Here is a 15,685-nt window from a genome sequence, read left to right on the forward strand (position 1 = left end):
CCATTAAGGACCATGTGCAAAGGTTCTGGATGCATAAAATGGAGAGACTACCATGACGTGAAACCCAGTGAAGTGGGGGGACAGAAGAAATTTCCCCTAAGAGATGAGGGGTGGCAATCAGCCACCCAAGCCTGCTCCCCGGGGCCACCAGTGCTACAGAACACCTTCAGCCAACTGTGATTCTTATACTCATCAGGATTTTTAGTAGCTTTTAGTACCTGAAAATAGAGAATGTCTTTATATTTCATCTTCGGAGTGGCTATTTCTGCTTTAATTGTTTTTCTTTACATGAAAGTAGATGACCCTTCAGAACTGCGCTTTGCTGCTGAATTCTCATGGACTTTGCAGTTGATCATTGTAATCTGGTTGGAAACTGCCTCTCGGTCACATTTGTCTCCAGGGGTCTGTTTATCTCTGGAGCCCAATATGGGAGAGCTCGTCGACAGCACAGATGCTGCAGTGCTCCTCCATTACACCTGCTGTAAGGCCATCTCAGGGCCTGCGTTCACTGTGTGCTCGATGCTGGAGGAATTACACATTTAATAACACTTGAGGAGCTGTGCCTGGGCCCAGCTGGAAATGTCCTAGCCTGCAATGTTCTTGTAAATTCAGGCGCTGGGACCATCCTCTGAATTAGCTCCTTAACCAGCTTGTAGCACCTGTTTATTTAAGGGCAATCATCCCACTGAGAGACATTTTTTAGTATTTCCGATTGAGACTGAGCATCGTTTACTTCATCCTTCCTTTTCATGATCACCCTGGCCTGAGTTTCCAAGAGATTAAAGTTCTGTGTGTTTCTGAGGAGTTGTTCCTCCCCTCCCCTCCTGGCATCTGGCCTCCGCTACTCACATGGTGTGTGCCTCCCGCAAAGCTCAGAGCTCCCGGAGTGAGTCCTCGATGTGGCCACCATGAGGGTCAGAAGGCATGTTGTTTGTGACGGGGACGCCCACCTTGGGACGAAGGAACCTGCACAGAGGCACAGACGAGGCGAGGCATCCCAGCACTCCAGTGCACTCAGCTGTCCCCGGGCTGGGGAGCTTCCCACCCTCAGGGCACTTCCCCAAGAGTTAAGAAGGTGTGGGCCCCACTCAGGCTGTACTCCCAGCTAAGGGATGAGTCTTGGGCCCCCTCTCATCCCACAAGCATATGTTGAGCACACACTATGTGTCATTATGTGAGGGGCTCCTAAAGGATTCAGAGAATTACCTGAATTTTTTTTTTTTGAGCTCAAACGTCCATTTATTTCAAAGCAGTAATAATTTAAAATTATAAAAACCTTTCCGCCGTCGAACATGTAGAGGGTGAGGTCGGATACAAACAGGAAGGGAGTCAGATGCCCGGCCCTGGAGAGGCCGGGCTCCCTCCGCAGCCGGGAGGGGTGGGTCCTCCAAGCCTCCGCCGCGGCAGGCCCAGTGGCACCACAGTCCGTGGGCGTGAGGGGTGCAGGGGGCCGCAGAGCCCACAGTCCCAGCCCGCAGCCCAGTGCTCGCCCCGGGGGCCGGCCGGGATGCTCAGGAGCTGCTGGCCGGGTTCTCATTACCGGGCGAGCTGAAGGAGGAGGACGAGGAGGAGGAGAAGCTCGCCCCCGCCAGGCCCAGGGGTGGGGGGCTGGTCGGTGGACGTGTTCTGTCCTGTGAGGCTTTTTTGGCAGACGGGGCAGCTGTCGTGCTGCTCCAGCCAGGGCACGATGCAGCCGTCGTGGAAGAGGTGCTTTCAGGGCAGCTGCCGCAGGCGCTCACCCAACCCGTAGTCGTCCTTGCGCACGGGGCACTCCAGCCCGGAGCCTACGTGCTCCTCAGTCACGGGGGCGGTGGGGAGGGCCTGGATTTTCTTTTTGTCTGCGGGCGGGGAGCCCGTGTTTTCAAACTGATTGAGGTGCAGGAATTACCTCAGCCTTAGAGAAGGTAGGCTCAGTCTGGGAAGAAGCAAGGAGGGGAACTCCAGAAAGAGCTACAGGCTCAGAAGGATCATGTGCCGTTTGACTGAAGGGGCAGTTTGCACTGTGGGGGCACTGATGTGCAGAGAAGGCGTGCCTCGGGACAAGGAAATCTAATAACAGCATATTAGGAAAGCCCTTTCCTGTTGTCTCAGTGCCCTGATAATTTCCAAGAAATCTGGTCCCAGAGGATCTCTTCTCAAATCACCCATACACACACCATGTTACTCTACACTTACTGCTACCAAGCAAAAATTACCAGACATGTGAAGAAGGAGGAAAATATGATCCATAATGAGGAGCAAAAGAAAATGAGTCCACCGAAACTTACTCTGAACTCTCACAGATGTTAGAATTAGCAGACAAGGACATTAAAACGGTCATTAGAAGTCTGTTCCACATAAAAAAGGTCCACTGAGACATGGAAGATATTAAAAGGACCCAACTCAAACTTCTAGAAATGAAAACTATGGTACATGACATGAAAAGTATACTAGATGGGATTAACAACCGATTAAACGTTGCCCAAGAAAAATTAGTGAACTTAAAGACATAGTAATAAAAACTCTCCAAAATGAAGCACAGTGAGAAAAGAAACTTTTATAAAACTAAAGGAACATCTTTGAGTTGTGGGACAACTGCAAGTGACTGAATATATGTGTACTGGGGGCCCCTAACGGGGGATGGCAGAAAAAATATTTGAAGAAATAATGGCTAAGACATTTTCAGATTTGATGAAAACTATAAACCCACAGATCCAGGAAGTTCAACAAACCCCAAACACAAGAAACATGAAGAAAACTACACCAGGGCACCTGATAATCAAATTGCTTAAAAAACAACAAGTTAAAAAACTCAGAAGCAGACAATAAGAAAAGGAACAAAGAAGCAAAGATAAGGATGACAGCAGATCACTTGTCAGAAACAGTGACCGGAGGAAGGCAGTGGGGCTGCATCTTTAAAGTCCTGGAAGAAAAACCATCAACGTAGAATTCTGTACCCAGTGAAAATACCTCTAAAAAACGGAGACAAAATAAGGACTTTTTAAGACATATAAGACTGAAAGAATTCATCACTCGTAGATCCACAGTATAAGCAATGTTAGAGAAAACCCTTTGGGCGAAGGAAAATAATACCCGGAGGAAACATGCATGTACACAATATGGTGAAAAGCACCAGGAAAGAATGCTCCACGGATAAATGTGTGGGGTTTATTTTCCTTGTTATTTAAATCTCTTTAAAAGATAATTGACTGTTTAAACAAAAAGTAATATCAGTGTACTATGGAGTCTATAGCATATGTAAAAGCAAAATGTATGCTAACAGTAACAAAAAGGTTGGGAAGAGAGAAATTGAGGAAATACTATTGTTAGGTTCTCTTCACTTCATTGAAGTGATATAATATCACCTGAAGGTGAACTGTGATAAAATGTAGTCCATAAACTTTAAAGTTATCACTAAAAAAATTTTTTAACTATAGCCAATTAGCTAACAAAGGAGATAACATGAAATCATAAATATATACAAGCAACACAAAAGAAAGAAGAAAAGGAGGGAAAGGGAACAAAGAATAGATTAGATAAATACCACAAACATAATAAGACAATAGATTTAAGCATAACCATATCAATAATCACAATGTAGATAGTCTAAATACCCAATTAAAAAGCAGAGAGTGTCAGATTGGATTTAAAAGGAAAAAAAAGAACAAATTATATGAGCCTGAAAGAAATGCACTTTCAGTGTAAAGACACAAATAGATTAAAAGTAAAAACATATCATGCTACCACTAAGCAAAAGAAGGCAGCAATGCCCCTGTTAATATATCAAAGTAGGTTTCAGGGCAGAGAATATCACCAGAGACACAGAGGTGTTTCCTAACACTAAAGGAGCCCACCCATCATGAGAATAGAAGAGTCTAAATGTTTATTCACCTAATAACAGTATTTCAAAACACATAAAATGAAAACTGTTGGAACTGCAGGGGGAAATAGGTAATCCATAATTACACCTGGAGAATCCAGCACTCTCTTCTCAGTAAATGACAGAACGAGTAGACAGGGAACCAGGGAGGTTCTCTCAGACACTTGAACAGCACCATCCACCTGCTGGACGAAGCTCCACACAACTGTAAACCACATGTTCTTTCCAAGTGCCAGGGACGTACACCAAGATGGACCTCATCCTGCATCGCAGAACAAACCACAACACATTTAAAAGAACTGGAATCTTACACAGCGTATTCTACAACCACAGTGGAATCAAATGCAAAATCAAAAGAGGTAATAGGAAAATCAACAAACACTTGGAAACTAAACTGCATACTTTTAAATAAATGATTAAAATATTTTAATTATAAAAGTTTAATAAATAATATAAATATATTGTATAAAATAAAACATAATATTAAAGTATAAATGTTATATAAATAAATGTATAAGCAGCATAAATATGTAAAATCATATTTATTTATAATTATAAGTATGTATAAAATAAGTGGGACTACATCAAACTAAAATCTTCTGCATAACAAAGAAAACAGTCAACAAAATGAAAAAACAACCTTCAGAATGGAAGAAAATATTTACAAACATCTATCTGATATGGGGTTAATATCCAAAATATACTACGATAAGGAACTCTTGCAACTCAAAAAGAAAAAACCTGATTAAAAAATGGTCAAAGGACCTGAATAGACATTTTTCCAAAGAAGACATACAGCTGGCCAAAGCGCACATGAAAAAGCGCTCAACATCACTAGTCATCAGGGAAATGCAAATCAAAACCACAATGAGGTATCACCTCATGCCTGTCAGATGACTGTTGTCAAAAAGACAAGAGATAACAAGTTCTGGCAAGGGTGTGGAGAAAATAAGGGTGTGGAACCCTTGTGCACTTTTGGTGTGAAGGTAAATTGGTGCCGCCACTATGGAAAACAGCATGGAAGTTCTCAAAAATTTAAAAATGGAACTACCATACAATCCAGCAATCTCACTAATGGGTGTATATCCAAAGGAAATGAAGTCGGTAGTATCTCAAAGAGATATCTGCACACCCAAGTTCGTTGTAGCATTATTCACAATAGCCAAGATGTGGAAACAACCTAAGTGTCCATCATCAGATGAATGAATAAAGAAAATGTCACACACAAACACACACACAGTGGAATATTATTTAACCATAAAAAGGAGGGGGAGATCCTGCCATTCACCAACATGGTTGAACCTGGAGGACATTGTGCTAAGTGAAATAAGCCAGACAAGAGAAAGACAAATGTTGTATGATCTCATTCATTTGTGGAATCTTAAAAAAGTCAACTCATAGAAACAGAGAGTAGAATTGTGTTTGTCAGGGGCTGGGGAGTGGGGGAAATGAGAAGATATTGGTCAAAGAGGACAAACTTCCAGCTATAAGATAAATAAGTTCTGGGGATCTAATGTACAGCATGGTGACTAGTTAACAATACTGTATTGTATACTTGAAAGTTGATAAGAGAGTAGATTTTAAGTGCTCTTCTCACTCCAAGAAAAAAAAAGGTAACTATGTGAGGTGATGGATGTATTAACTTGATTGTGCTAATCATTTCACAATACATACTTTAACCATGACATTTTACACCTTAAATATATACATTTTTGTTAATTATACCTCAGTAAATCTGGGAGAATATGTATATTTTATAAAATGTAATTGATATTTATATACTTTAGTATAATTTGTATATAATTATGAATATTTATAATCATATAAACATTTATATTAATAAGTAAAATAATGAAATAAAACTTTTTAAAATAATGTTTTTCAAAAAGGAGGTCTCAAGGGAAGTAAAAAGTACCTTAAACTGAATGAAAAGGAATATACAACATTTCAAAACCTGTGGGACACAGCTGAGCAGTGTTGAGAGGGAAACTTCTAGAACTAAATGCATACAATAGAAAAGAAGAAAGACAACACTTAGGCAAAAACACAAGGTACAAAGTGATACATAGCCAGGAAAAATATGGGTTATCTTCAGTAATCATATTAATTACATAAAGATCAAATATCTACCTTTCTTGGTCCTGTGCAGATATGACTTTAGACAGATCTAATCTTTCTTCTGATATTTTTCACATACTGTTTTAGGCAGACACAGGGAATAATACACAATTCTGTGTCATAAAAATTATTCCAGAATCTTTCAAGGGAAAAACTTCTCGTGAACATAATTTTTTAGAATGATAAATATGGAAGATTATAATTATTTATAGTCCTGTAAAGGTAATAAAGAAAGGTTTCAGGGACTTCCCTGGGGGCATAGTGGTTAAGACTCCGCACTCCCAATGCAGGGAGCCTGGGTTCGATCCCTGGTCAGGGAACTAGTTCCCGCAAGCATGCTGCAACTAAGGAGCCCATGTGCCACAACTAAGGAGCCCGCCTGCCGCAACTAAGACCCGGTGCAACCAAATAAATAAACGTTAATTCCCCTTATTAAAAAAGGAGAAGAAGAAGAAAGGTTTCAAATCACTGACCTCAGCTTCAACCTGAAGATGTTAGTAAAAGAAAAGCAGATTAAACCCAAAGTAGGTAGGAGAAAGGAAATAATAAAGATCACAGTGGAGATCAATGCAAAAGAGAACAGAAAAGCAGTAGAGAAAATCCACTCAACCAAAGGCTGGTTCTTTGAGCAGATCAATAACTGCTCAGACTGATAAGGAAACAGAAGACACAAAACCCCAAATCAGGAATGAGAGAAGTGGCATCACTGAAGGTTCTGGAGACACTGAAGGGATAGTGAGGGAATTTATGGACAACTTGATGCCCAAGCTTTTGATAACTTTGATGAAATTAATTCTTTGAATGACACAAGCTGCTCACTTAAGAAGATAGATAATCTGAATAGCACTGTATCTATTTTAAAAATTGTATTTGTGGTTAAAAACTTTCCTGCAAAGAAAGCTCCAGGTCCAGATGGCTTCACTGGTGAATTCTGCCCAAATGTTAATGAAGAAATATACGGATGGCAAACAAGCATCTTCCCATATCATCCTCTGATACTTGCTTTGCCCTGATACCAAAAACCAGACAAGAAAACTACAGACCAGTGTCCTTGGTGAAGATAGATGCAAAAATTGTAAACCAAAATTTAGCAAATCAAATTCAACAATATACAAAAAGGAAAGTACATCATGACCTTGAAGGACTTATTTCAGGAATGTAAAGTTTTTAAAGATTGAAAAACCAATGTAATTTATCATATTAGCAGAAGAAAACCCGTATTATTATCTCAATAGACAGAAAGAAAGCATTTGACAAAAACTAAAATCTATTCCTGATTTTAAATAACACCTCTCAGAAAACCAATAAGGGAACTTCATCAGCATGAAGAATAGCATCTACAAAAAATGCTACAGCCAACATCACACTTAGTGGTGAAAGTTTCAACACTAAGATGAGGAACAAAACCAGGGCATCTGCCCTCATCTCTTCTCTTCAAAGTTTTGCTGGAAGTTCTAGGTAGTTCAATGAGGCAAGAAAAAAAAACATCCAGTTTGGATAGAAAGATGTATAACTGTCTTTTATTTTCAAACAGCACAATTCTCTATGTAGAAAATCTGACTGTATCTACAAACAAACAAACAAACAAATACTAGAACTAATAAGTGACCTTAGTAACATTGCAAATTATAAGATCAATACCCAAAAATGAGTCTTATTTATATACACTGTTAACCAATTTATACAAACTGTTAAGAACATTTACAATGGTATCAAAAATATGAAATACTTAGGGATAAATTCTGGCAAAGATATGCAAGACATACGCTGAAAACTACAAACTATTGCTAAGAGAAATTAGAGAAAATCTAATAAATGGAGAGATATTCCATTATCCTGGGTCCTGATCTTAAAATCCATATGGAAAAGCAAAGGACCTAGAATAGCCAAAACAACTTGAAAAAAAAAATTTAAAGGACAACTACTACCTGATTTCAAGACTTATCATAAATCTACAGCAATTAAGACTGTAGAAGTGGCATCAAAATGGGCAAAATATCAATGGAACAGAATAGAAAGTCAAGAAATAGACTCACACATATACAGATGACTAATTTTTGAAGTTACAAAGACAGTTCAACTCAGTGGAGATAGAGATAGTCTTTTCAACATGTGGTGCTGGGGCCATTGGACATCCATCTGCAAAAAGTGAACTGCAATCTACACCATGTACCATGACAAAAATTAACTCAAAATGGGAAAATATTTGTGAATCATTAATTTGATTAAAAACTTGTAGTGAGAATATGTAAAGCACTCTCAAAACTCTGTGTGAAAAGAAACACACAAACCAAAACAATGGGCAAAAGCTTTGAACATACACTTCATTAAAGAAGTATGATGGCAGATAAGCACATGAAAAGGTGCTGAACATCATTCATCACCAGAGAAATGCAAAGTTAAAACCACAGTCAGATACCACCACATACCTATCAGAATGTCTGAAATGAAAAAGACTGATAGTATCAAGTGTGGGCTGGGATTTGGAGGAACTGAAACTCTCATAAATTGTGTTCGGAATGCAAATGGCACAACCACCCTGGGAGGTTTCTTCACAGTTTCTTATAAAGATTAACATACATACTCAACCATCGAATCCAGTCATCTTACTCATAGATAGTCACCCAAGAGAAATGAAAGCATATGTCCAGACAGAAACTTCTACATGAATGTTTATAGCAGCTTTATTTGTAACAGCCAAAAACTGGACATAGCCTGAATGTCCATCAACAGGTGGATGAATAAGCAAATGGTGATATATCCATACAATGGAATACTACTCAGCAGTAAAAAAGGGTAAACTAATCCCCAAATAATTATGCTGTGTAAAAGAAGGATACATGTTGTATTATTCCATTTAAACAAAATTCTAGAAAATGCAAACTATAGCCACAGAAAGCAGATTAGTGGAATAGGAGGAAGGATTCCAAAGGGCATAAGGAAACTTTTCAGGAGATAACTTAATTTCCTTGATTGTGGGCATGGCTTCACAGGTGTAAACATACATCCAATATTGTCAAATTATATAGTTTAAATATGTGCAGGTTTTTTTATATCACTTATACCTGAATAGAGCTGTTAAAAAATTCAAATTGTAGAATAGTCCACAAAAAAACTGTAATTGTCCTATCTAGATTTTCAATTCAAGAAAGACCAAAAAATGTGGGGAAAATTGTTCCAGATTAAGACTAATGTTGCATGACAACTAAGGGCAGGTTCTGACTGGATCCTGAATCAAAAACCAAAGGCTAGGGCTTCCCTGTTGGCGCAGCGGTTAAGAATCTGCCTGCCAATGCAGGGGACACGGGTTCGAGCCCTGGTCTGGGAAGATCCCACACGCCGCGGAGCAACTAAGCCTGTGTGCCACAACTACTGAGCCTGCGCGTCTGGAGCGTGTGCTCCGCAACAAGAGAGGCCGTGATAGTGAGAGACCTGCGCACCGCGATGAAGAGTGGCCCCCGCTTGCCACAACTAGAGAAAGCCCTCCCACAGAAATGAAGACCCAACACAGCCAAAAATAAATAAATAAATAAATAGATTAAAAAGTGAAAGAAAAAAAAAAAAACCCCAAAGGCTGTGAAGGACATTATTTGAACAATTGGGAGAAATTTGAATAAGGACTGAATATCAGATAATAATATTGTATCAATGTTAAATTTCTTGAGTGTGATCATGGTTTTGTGGTTATGTAAGATAATGTCCTTTTTCTTAAGAAAATTTCCAGGCAAAATGTCATGCTATCTGCAACTTTCAAAAAGTACAGAAAAATACAGGGGAAAGGAAAGGGAGAAGCAAATGTAGCAGAATATTTTTTATTAACTGTCCTTCAGGTCGTGTGATGGAATCAGCTATCAAAAGCAACATTACACGTAGATGAGAGAGTCCAGAGAATGTGGCAAAATCTACCCTACTCTTGGAGGATGGCGGTGGTTGTCTTTTAATAAATTCCTTAAGTTGTTTGTTATCATTTGTTTTTCTGCTAACTAACAAGATTAAGAGAGGGGAGGGACTTCCCTGGTGGCTCAGTGGTTAAGAATCCACCTGCCAATGCAGGGGACACGGGTTCGAGCCCTGGTCCGGGAAGATCCCACATGCCGCAGAGCAACTAAGCCCGTGTGCCACAACTACTGAGCCTGCGCTCTAGAGCCCACGAGCCACAACTACTGAGCCTGCATGCTGCAACTACTGAAGCCCACGCCCTAGAGCCCGGGCTCCACAACGAGAGAAGCCACCGCAGTGAGAAGCCCGCGCACCGCAATGAAGAGTAGCCCCCACTCGCCGCAACCAGAGAAGGCCCGCGAGCAGCAACGAAGACCCAACGCAGACAAAAATTAAATAAATAAATACATTTATAAAGAAAAGAGAGGGGAGACAGTTAAAGATTTCTATAAGCTAGGTTCCAGTTAATAGAGGTTTTTTCATAGACACAGCTAATATGTAATTCAGGCAGACTTTCCCTAGTTACAGCTAATAAAGTTTTATTTATAGTGCCACCAGGGGATTCCAAGGGCACAGTATCACTGAATTTGGAAAAACATTGTGTGTCGGTATAGAGGAAGTACATCCAGATATGGGGACACAAAGAGCTTCACTGTGTGTGCCAGCTATCCCAGTCCCAAGAAGGAACACGTTGTGTGAGTGAAAAGCAGTTCAGAGATTAGTGGAGTTTTATTTCTGTAGCTCCCCCCCTCCTCCCCACATCTGTGCTAGTTCTCCTTCTCAGTCTCAAAACTTCTGCTGTTTTCTCTGCATAGTGATTTTATCCCAGCTCACTGACTCTGACGTTCACAGCCTCTCTTCCTGCACCTGTATCCCCCCTTTTTCCCACCCCCCCGCTCCCAGCTCACAGTTGAAAAAGTGAGCAGGGTTAACTTCCTCTCCCATCCAAATATGATTCACGTCACCCAAATTGGAGTGTGATCAGGTGGGCCAGAGGATCTGCCATCCAGAACCTGCTTTCTTTTGTTTTTTAATTAATTAGTTTATTTATTTATTTTGGGCTGTGTTGGGTCTTTGTTGCTGCACGCGGGCTTTCTCTAGTTGCAGTGAGCAGGGGCTACTCTTCGTTGCAGTGTGCGGGCTTCTCATTGCAGTGGCTTCTCTTGTTGCAGAGCACGGGCTCTAGGCACGTGAGCTTCAGTAGTTGTGGCACGTGGACTCAGTAGTTGTGGCTCGCTGGCTCTAGAGCACAGACTCAGTAGTTGTGGCGCACAGGCTTAGTTGCTCCGCGGCACGTGGGATCTTCCCGGACCAGGGCTGGAACCTGTGTCTGTCCCCTGCATTGGCAGGCGGATTCTTAACCACTGCGCCACCAGGGAAGCCCCTGGAACCTGCTTTCTTAATGGTCCAATCACGGAAGGCAGGGCAGCCCGCGGGGCTGGTCCTATGACAACCCGGGGCAAACATACCTCCTGTGCTGGGAGTTTGTGTCCTGAATGCCTTGTTCTTACAGTTTTTATTTTAATAAGATATATTTTTTTAATCATAATTTTATATTTACAGAAAACGTAAGACGATAGTAAATAGAGTTCCCATATGTCCCACACCCAGTTTCCCCTGTTGTCAGTACCTTACATTAACATGGTACAGCTTGGTAAGAAAGTGGCGGCCTCCTATAGGGCCCACGCCAATGAGCAGTCGCCAGAGCCGCCACTGCCAGTATCCCTGTCTCCATAGTGAGCCATAGCTGCCCCCTGCCTCCCAGGGGACCCTCCAACACTAGCAGGAAGGAAGGAAGGGATCATCTACAATCTCCTACCATGGATTCTCTGGGACAACGAAAATGTCCCTTACTTGTAAAGAAGCCTTGGAATTTCCAGGAAAAGATGGAAAACATGGATCAGAGAAGGATGAGCAACTCTCCCAAGTTCACTCTGCTGACTGGTGGTCAAATCTGGGTAAGAATTCCCATCTTCATTCAAAACTCAGAGCCCTTCTATATGCCATACCACAGCAGGGCATATGCAGTCCATTCATCAATGAAATTCCCATTTTTTGATTATTCACCTTTGATTATTCCACTGCAACTTCCTTTCTAATGATTAACAGTTTAAAAGGAGGACCAAAAGTCTACTTTTCACTGAAATTCTGTATTTTTAGATAAGCCCAAGGACTTGGGATTCAGTGTGAAAAAGAAATAAAAGGAGCTGCTCCATTAAAAAAACAACAACAGCAGCAGCAAAACATGGTACATTTTTTACAACTAAGGAGTCGATGTTGATACATTGTCATTAACTAAAATCTGCACTATTCAGGTGTCCTCAGTTTTAACCTCATGCCCTCCTGCTGCTCCAGGACCTCTTTCGTACCCCACATGACATGCAGTCATCCCATCTCCTCCGCCTGCTCGTGACCGGACGGTCTCTCAGACTTTCCTGGTTTGAATGACCCCGACGGTTTAGAGGAGGCCTGGGCAGGGATGTGCAGACTGTCCCTCTGCTGCTTTGTCTGATGTTTTTCTCGTTGTTAGTCTGGGCTTGTGGGTTTGGGGGAGGGAGAACACAGAGGAAAAGTGCCCTTCTCATCACATCCCATCAGGGTCCGTGCTCTCAACATGACTCCTCACTGTGGCTGGGCTCTTGGTCACGTGGTTGAGGTGTCCCTTGGTCACCTGGCTGAGGTGTGTCTGTCAGGTGACACTGCTGGGAAGTTCCTCTTTCTCCCCTTTCCATCCTGTTCTCTTTGGGGTGCCATCACTGTGATGCGCTGAGATTTTTTTTTTTTTTTTTTGCATGACCTGCTTTATGTCTGTTGTTGACCACTGTTCCTTTATTCACCTTCATGATCTATTTAAAAACTGAATCGCATTTTTTTTAAATAAATTTATTTATTTATTTGTTTTTATTTATTTTCGGCTGCATTGGGTCTTCGTTGCTGCGCACGGGCTTTCTCTAGTTTGTGGTGGCTTCTTTCGTTGTGGAGCACGGGCTCTAGGCGCACGGGCTTCAGTAGTTGTGGCACATGAGCTCAGTAGTTGTGGCTCGCAGGCTCTAGGGTGCAGGCTCACTAGTTGTGGCACACGGGCTTAGTTGCTCCGCGGCATGTGGGATCTTCCCGGACCAGGGCTGGAACCCGCGTCCCCAGCATTGTCATGCAGATTCTTAACCACTGTGCCACCAGAGAAGTCCCATGAATCTCATTCTTTTAATTTCTTTTTTTTATTATTGACTGAGTCTGATTTTATAAGGCTTAGTATTGGAATTGTTTTGTTTTGCATTTCTGGGACTTTCTAACATTCCTTCTTTCAGTTTGCCCCCTATTGAGCCAACTGTCCTGCTGTCCCATCTTGCAACTACCTACAAATGGACAAAGGGACTGATTCGCTGTCACCACGAACTGTCTTGTCAGTCACACGGTGTTGAGTGGCAGCCAGGCCTGGCTTCCTGTGAAACTCCCGCCCAAAGTCTGGCTTGCTGTGGGCACTTCCCACCTCCTCATTTTAATGTAAATAATTTAATTGCATTGATGGTCCATTTAATTTCTAAACTATAGGTTATAGAACACAAAACAAAATCACAGCGTTAGAGAACACAGTTTGCAAAGACCCACGTTCACCCAGAAGCTGTAGTCAGCAAGGCTGTGCTGTGTGAGTGATTCCGGGTGTCGTTTTTATTTTTTGGTAAAATAGAACTGTTGTGCAGAATGGCCTCTTCTTAGCCGTCATTCTGGTTAAATGAGGTGGCTGCTTTTCAGAAGCACTGGGAGTGGGTTTTACTCTGGCGAGAGGTTCAGATCCACCCTCCTGGGGTCCCTGGAGAACTGTGGGCCAGCAAAGCACAGACCCCACCCTGCCACGTCCAGACAGGTCTGCCTGTCCCAACACTGCTTTAGCCTCCAGGACCACCCACCTGGGAGGAGGCCAGGCCCTGCTAGACGTGCACATTGATGATGATGACAGGCCAGGTTGCAGCTGGGTATGTATGTGTCAGTCTGTCTGTCTGGAAGGAGGGAGGGAGGGAGGCAGTTGTTCAAATGGCTGTTGTTGCCAAGAGTGAAGTGAAAAGCTGAAGGAGGATGCAGGAGGCTTTCACCTGCCCTCCCCACGCAGGCCACTCGGCCCCGCACAGGCAGATTGGACTGGGTGCTGCCAGGGAGGTGACAGATCACCCTTTTGCAGGATGAATGGGTGCAGTGACTCAGGCTGCAGGGGACTTCCCGGTGCATCAGTCCATCGCTGAGGGCAATCCAGAGGCTAAAGGGCCGCGTGATTAATTGTCAGGCTGTGCTGACTCACTAGCTCTGCAGTGCTGATTCCAGTTGGGGTTGGGAGAGGTGGGCAGGGGCTAGTCAGCCAGAGACCATAGCCCACATGACCAGGTCTCGGAAGTTTTATAAAAGGGCAACCACAGTTTGGATGTGTGGAGAATGAATAAGAAACTAGTAAAGAGATTACATATAGCAGTGGAGGAGATTTTTTTTAAAACCTCCATCTAATTTAATATTTATTTTCATTTTGTACCCAGATGTCACATTTTCTACTTTAAGATATGATCATACTGACTCCGCCACCCCTTACAGGGACAGGGGATGGACAAAAGCTTCTCAATCTATACCTTTCTGTAGCATTTTGATTTTTGAGCCTTTAAATACGTTTACAAATTTTTTTCTGTTTTGGCTGCACCAAGCAGCTTGTGGTGTCTTAGTTTCCTGACCAGGGATTGAACCTGGGCCCACGGCAGTGAAAGTGCCAAGTCCTAATCTCTGGGTCACCAGGGAAGTCCCTGAATTTACAAATTTTAGAACACATACAGAAAAGTAGATGGAAGGCATAAAAACATTCATGTATACCAGTGATTTTCCCACTGATATCAGTTATTTCAACATTCACGGTGTCTCTTCATTCTGAAGTTTACCTTCAACACAAGAGCATCTGACGAGAATACTTAAAGTAATAAACCATTTGTTGGAAAATGAAAACCTGTATGTATTTAACTATCTTGCTACACTTGGCAAGTGGGAAGACCGTTGTGCCGAGGCTTTGAGGCGTGCAGAGGGACGTGCGTCTTTAACTGCCTGTGACTGTGCTTTTGGGTTTGTGAAGGACGGTGAGCTCTTGTGAGCAGTGAGCAGAATCCCTGCTCTGGGATTATTTTCTCAGGCACTACTAGTTTTATGGCCACGTGCCGTTGTTAAAACTCTGGGTGTATAAACAGTTCAACGTAGTCCTACATCTGTCTCCAGACGATTCTAATGTTCTGGTAGCAGTGGGTCAAGGTGCACTCCGGTGCCGCTGTCTCTTGTGTGAACCCGGCTTACCTCTGCGGCATCCTTTCCTCATCCCGAGGACTGAACTCTGCGACCGGAGGACAGGAAACAGGACCCTCCCTCTGTGTGATTTTCTCCATATTCACATCAGAACATGAGTGGCTGCGTCCACTGGCGACACTGCTCAGGACTGTCCTGCCGATTGCGCCTCATTTGATGCGTCATGCCTGGTGGTCTGTTGGTCTGTGCTCAGTTTGTGTCTTCCTGCTCCCCAGGAAACAGACTTTATAGTCTGCATTAAGGAGAATGAAGGTGGGATCTCCCCCACAGCGTCCTTTGCCAGAATATTCCGAGGGGGAGCACCTGCCCTCCCCTGGTGAACTTACCCTTGCAGAAGCCAGGGTCTCTGGTTGGGCTCGTCCTGGTCTCTGCTCCCTCCTGAGATCTGCTTGCAAACTGCATCTTCAGCTGCTTCCACAAGGAACTATGTGCTTGCTTCCCCTT

The 15,685-nt window shown here is 42.6% G+C and overlaps 1 protein-coding gene and 1 pseudogene across 5 annotated transcripts in view; one reads left to right on the forward strand and one right to left on the reverse strand.

Annotated features, from left to right (window-relative positions):
- Nucleotides 1-15,685, forward strand: part of RPTOR (regulatory associated protein of MTOR complex 1) — a 344,195-nt gene that overhangs the window by 274,540 nt on the left and 53,970 nt on the right. The window lies entirely within an intron of this gene.
- On the reverse strand, nucleotides 1,512-1,884 carry LOC132355797 (E3 ubiquitin-protein ligase RNF126-like; annotated as a pseudogene).

The sequence above is a fragment of the Balaenoptera ricei genome, chromosome 20, assembly GCF_028023285.1.
Source record: "Balaenoptera ricei isolate mBalRic1 chromosome 20, mBalRic1.hap2, whole genome shotgun sequence".
Taxonomy (NCBI): Eukaryota; Metazoa; Chordata; class Mammalia; order Artiodactyla; family Balaenopteridae; genus Balaenoptera; species Balaenoptera ricei.